This window comes from Larus michahellis, chromosome 3 (assembly GCF_964199755.1).
Source record: "Larus michahellis chromosome 3, bLarMic1.1, whole genome shotgun sequence".
Classification (NCBI taxonomy): Eukaryota; Metazoa; Chordata; class Aves; order Charadriiformes; family Laridae; genus Larus; species Larus michahellis.
The window spans coordinates 93,082,341-93,088,209 of NC_133898.1; positions in this window are offsets into that span (position 1 = coordinate 93,082,341).

The window sequence follows — 5,869 nt, forward strand, 5'->3', positions numbered from 1 at the left end:
AATTCTATGGTAGGTGTTCACGATATTTTAGGATTTTACCTGTGCTACCCACCAAAAATTCCTGAATGTTTTAGGCCTGGGTTAACTTGATTTTTCTGCCCCCTGAACTGCAAACAAATCAACCGTCCTGTAAGACTTCAACAGAAAGACAAGAGAGTCACAAACTTCAGTATGAAATTAGCCCGAATTTCAGTCCCCCTCAACGTTGCAAGCCTAAAGCCATGGCGGGGCAGAAGCTGCCCGTGGGCTGGTGGCACCTTCCCATGGGTAGCCAGCCCCCTCGGCTGGCCGGAGCACATGGCTGGGGGCGGGAGCCCCTGCAGCCACCCGATATTAATCCGCTGCCGTATGTGAGTCAGAGCCCAAAGACTCCCCAGGGCAGAATCGCCATTTCATAGCAACCTTTCCCGGTACGCTCTAAATTTGGCCAAGTCAAGCAGCTGCAATCCTACATTAGTCATTTGGCAGGCAGGTTGATCCTGCAATTTGTTGAGCACACATAGCAGTCCTTTAATGTAGTCCATTAAACAAACCTTGATGCATGTGAGCAGTGCTCAGATTCAGTGGGAATACTGCAGCGATTCAGAGGGTTTGGTTTCAAAGGTCCAATCCTGGCGAGTACGTGAGGATTTTGCTATTGAATTCCACTGGTGGGGGGGGGGATACTTCAGGATCAGGTCGGCTCTGTAACAATGTGGAGAAAAAAGTGCTTTTAGGTGTCATGTGTGGTTATCCCGGCATTGTTGTTCTGCGACAGAAAAGTTTTCTGCATGCAAAACTTGCATTTTTCACTTGGTAATGTTACAATGACAGTCTTGTAACTTAGATCCACTATAAAAGTAGGGGTAAAACTGAAATCACTTGAGTTGAAGGTGTTGCATGTTTGCAAAGGCTTAAAATGCCTTTTTCTCCTAACTCCGCACAGCACACATCCTCATGGTTAATCCTGTGAATCCAGGGAACAAAAAGCCACTTCACACAGTCTGGCTCATTTGGATAATGAAATATCCAGAGGAATTAGGTCTGGGAAAATGCTCTGATTTGCAGTTGTTTGAAGGCAGGGCAAGGTAATAGTGTCACTGGTGAAGATAATCCAAGGAATTTCAGAGATAAACAAGGGCTGAAATGTCCCTGGTTTAATGGATGGCTGATGTTACACCTTGTTATTTTTTTACAAAAGTCTGCACTTACAAAGACTGTCAACAGCAATGAATATAGTGGACTTGAGCCTCCTCATATCCACCAGACAATCCTGTTCTTACCCAACTATCATATATTCTTTGACTTGCAGCTACTTTTCCGATATATGCTGCTACACGTCAGTGCTGACCTACCTCAGTTTCAGTGCATGTGGCTATTGCTGTTCCTGGAGCACTGATAGCCAGCTGGAGGCTCTACCGTGGAGCAGAAGAAAAGGTCACCACTGAAATAGCTTTCCAACTACAGGCCCTGTCTGCAGGGGCAGATGCATCTTCTCACACGCACCCCGCATCCCCCACAAGTCAGGGGGCTCCAGGAGGAGCAGACAGGTCTACCTGTAGGGAGAAAGAGAAAAGGCGCAGATACACCCCTGGTAGAAGAGGTGGGTCAAGAGAAGAGGAAATAAAAGTGTCCCGGAATAAGCCTTGCTCATTACAAGGGTCTGGAAGCTGGTTTGGGTAATTTTTTTTTCCTCTGACCTGTAAATGCCTCTTTGAAAAGAGGACACATAAGCCATTTAGGAAGAGTCTATTTTAAGGAAGTGGTTAACAGAAAAGAATATGAAGGCAGAGCCACTCCAGGCAAATGAGACCATATTTATCAAACTTGTTTTAATAGCAGAAAAAAAACATAACTATGTTGGTCAAGTAATTTCTTCCTGCTGAAGACAGCAAAAATATTAATTGAACAACTTACTTGACAAAAAAGTCTGGCTATTATTTAGTCAGCTGTAGTTACAGCCTAATTTATGTCCATTTCCATCCTCATTGTTATGAGAGTATCCCTCAGGAGCTAACAGTGTGAGATAGTACAAAAATGCTTTAATTTTATTGTATTTTATTGCCTACACCCAAATGCTTGGTAATTATACTAGGTTTTCTCAACATGACAAGAAGAGGACATGCTGAGTGAGAATTTTAATAGCAAAAATGTTTTAAGAAACAGAAAATCTTGTTTCCCTCAACTCCCAACCTCCTGGACACCAGCAAATAACTAAGTAGAAAAATGTCATCCAGAAAGACGCATTTGTGACACAGCTGATGTATTAACTAGCTTTAACAAGATGACAAAGTACCTAGAATCCAGCTGTCCACAGCGAATATTCCAGGTCATCAAGGTGAGGTTACTTCCAAGTAACCAATCTAGCCTAGTTTCCACATGGCAGGCTCGGAGATCCCCATCCCAAAGCGTCCCTACAACCTCCTCTTGCACACACACATGAGGCACACACGTAGTTTTTACAACATGCAGAAAAGCAATCGCAGTATGAAACAAAAAATGTGGCAAAGCCAGCAGGTGTTTGGAGACACTGGAGTATTTCCGCCCTTTATTCTTTTGCTTTTTCCTTCTGCTTTTATCCTCCCTCGCCTCCCGGCGGCAGGCCTTTCTGTGCTCGACCTTTAGCCGTGATACCCCTTTGCCGCAGCCCTCCTCCCATCCCCCATACATCCCCATACATCCCTGTACATCCCCATACATCCCCATACATCCCTATACAACCCCATATGTCCCACGGCAGCCAGCAGTGCCAGCAAATACTCAGCGGCTGGCTGTGGCCTGCCCACCCAAAAGGAAAGGCGGCGATTGAAATATTCCCCCCAGGGTTTCCCTTCAGCGTCGCCGTCAGGAAACTTGCCACTCACAAAGGCACTACTGGCCCCAGGAATCAAACACCGGCCCGAAGAGCAGGGGCTCTCGCTGTAGCCCAAACACAACTTATTGTAATCCCTTGCTGCCTCCTGTGCTTATACAGTACAGACCTTCTTGGGTTACAAGACACTTTGAAGATCTCACCTTCTCCCATTACTTGTCTTTTACATAAAATGTCCACAGATGTGAGTCTGCTAGTGTGTCGGAGGACTGCGGTTAATAATTTATAAACCAATACTTCCTATTGGGTGTATTATTTAGCCTAGGGGTATACAGCAGAGAGAGCCTTGCTGCAGGAGCACCCTCTGCTGACCCCCACATGGGGCCACAGCCCTGAGGTGGGGTGATGGCCGCCCTGGGTGGCCTGCTGAGGGCCAGTCCCCAGCTGAGGGGATGCTGTGTCTCGGAGTCTCCACGGTGGTGGTGACTCCTAAAGCCCCAGCTCCGCAGCAAAGAGCAAGGCTTAATGTCCCAGCGTAGCACAAATGAAGGGGGCTCCAGCGGAAATACCCTGATGCGTAATTCTTGGGAAGACCGTGCTACGCACCCCCAGCTTGCAAAGCGTCGCTTTCAGAAAGCCCGGGATTTTTTCTGTGTGCATGCTCCAGCAATCACACTGAAAAGGCTCTTCTTGAGCCAAAGCCACAAGGAAATGGTCTAGACGGCTACACCTGAAAATGGGCTGTTGTGTGTGATGGCGTTTGCCCCATACTCCTAATTCACCCCAGGTCCGAGTGGAGCACAGGAGAGGATGTGGGCAGATATATTTGCCGCGTCAAAGATAACTCTCTGCAGGTGGGACTGATGCTCTGGACCGGCAGTCGCAGCCTGAGAAGAAGGGTCCTCCCTAGGAGTGTGCACTGGGTGGATCTTCTTCAACTCCCTTCCCATCCATGACAGGTCTGGAGCAGGAAATGCCAGTAACAATGGTGAGAACAGTCAAACAGCATCTTCCTGCAGGGACGCGTGGACTAGATCATCATAAATAAAGAACCTGGCATACCTAGCAATGGCTGCTCGATAAGGAACCATCGTGTAGCTCGAGTGCTGGTGGCAAGGGCTTGTCCTTCCTACTCTTACCACATCTATCTCTATGAACAGTGAGTCTATTTACTATTTCACTTTTTTTAAATATTTTTAAAAGTTTCTAAACACCTTTTAAGCATTTGCTAATTGGTGAGCTAATGGTTCTTCACATCATCAGGAATCCTTGAGAGATTTTAAAATGACAATTCGTTTCAGATTCCCAAAATGTGGTACCAAAGTGGTACGAATGTTACAGAAGAGCATTCCAGGGCACTGTGCAATTTCAGCTTCCTTTCAATTATGGTTATGTCTTAGGCCATTTTTTTACCAGGAAAGTGATTACAAAACCAAAACGTTCACGGCTCTCTAGGCATAGCTTTACTGACCTGAGGAAGAGTTTGTCTGCTGAAAGCTTGTCTGCTTTTTCAGACTAGAGTAATAAAAGATATTACCTCCCCTTACAAACCTTTCCTCGCTGACTGATCAAAATGTTGCAAATGTTATTTCCAGCTGTGCTTTATTATTCCGATTAGAAGGGCAGGTTTAAAAACCTGTGGTAGAGGGATATCCTCATTTAGTCAGAAACAAAACTGTCATCCTCCTGCCTGAAACTTTTGGCTGCTTATCTCCAGTCTGTGTCACAGGAGACTGTTTTTGCAGCAGCAGGAAACACAAGCGGCCATTGGAGGCTCTGCGCTGGACACCCTTCATGATGGGATGGAGGCCAAGGCTTCAGTGTCCTCTCAGCACATGCCAAAGATCCCGGCTGGGCTATTCCTCCCTCCGCACTGGTGCTTGTGAGCCCCAGACTGCCCTTTCCCACTGTCCTCACGCCGGGGATGCTGCTGGTGGATGCATAGCAGCAGGCATTACCGGGCAGCCTGGACAAGTGGTGGGACACATGGAAGCTGCTGTGTTGATATGCAGAGGACTGTCACGGGCTCCTTCACATGCACAGCACAGGTCCTCACCTGAGCTAAGGGCTACCTGTCTTCACAGGCCGCTGAACCTCCAGTAATGCCTTCACGGACTGTTGTTACCAAGTTTCATTACGTTCTGCTTTCTCGGATTATCATACGACATAGAATTTGTCTTGCTGATCTGCTGTTAACAGGGCAGGGATACAGGTAGAGATGGTTTTGTGGTACAAGCTGAATTCTTTCCCATTCACTCACCCAGGGGGAACCAACACCTTCACAGAGGGCAGACCTGAACCATTGCAAGGACAGACAGTAAAGTGAGACCAACCACTCTCAGAAATACCATGCAGGTTATACTGTTGTGAAAAGGCAATTTACTGAGCCCTGTTTCTGTGTATCAAAACATTTTATATTTTTAAAGGAGATGGTAAAATACAGACAAAATAAGACAAAATAAAAAAAGACAAAATACTTCTTTCTGCCAAAACATACCTAGTAAGAGGGCTTGGAAAAATGTTCTGATTGAATTGGGTTTTGGATTTTACTTCAAATTCTGTTGGGGTTAGTGCATTAATAACACATATACCGTCTCTCTTCCACAACTAAGCATCTCAGTTTCCTCCCAGTGACCTCCTTTTGTCACTTCTTCTTTTCATATCTACATATTTCTCTTCCGCTCAACAGAGAGGAGGAGTTTCCTCCAGGCAGTCATTCATGGTGTGAACCAAAGCTTGGCTCTGCAAAGTACCAGCCTTATCTGGTGGCTGTTAACGTCACAGGGTGGACCATGTTCCTATGAAAAAGCTGAGCCTTTGGGGTTTTCGTCAGACTCTCATTTCCATGTGACAATAACAGAAAAACAATTGTCAGTAGCAACCTTGGGCATCTTGAACATCACCCAGTTGCAGACATCTGCACCCAGAGACTTCCAGCCTATTCTTTTACTTAGCTGCTTTCAACACAGCCTTGGGCCAAGGTAATCCTCGAGTAAAATCAGTGGGAATTCTTTTCACTGGAAACCAGGTGTTTCTTCCTGGGACACGCCGTGTTTTTCCACTACATATAGTGCTCAG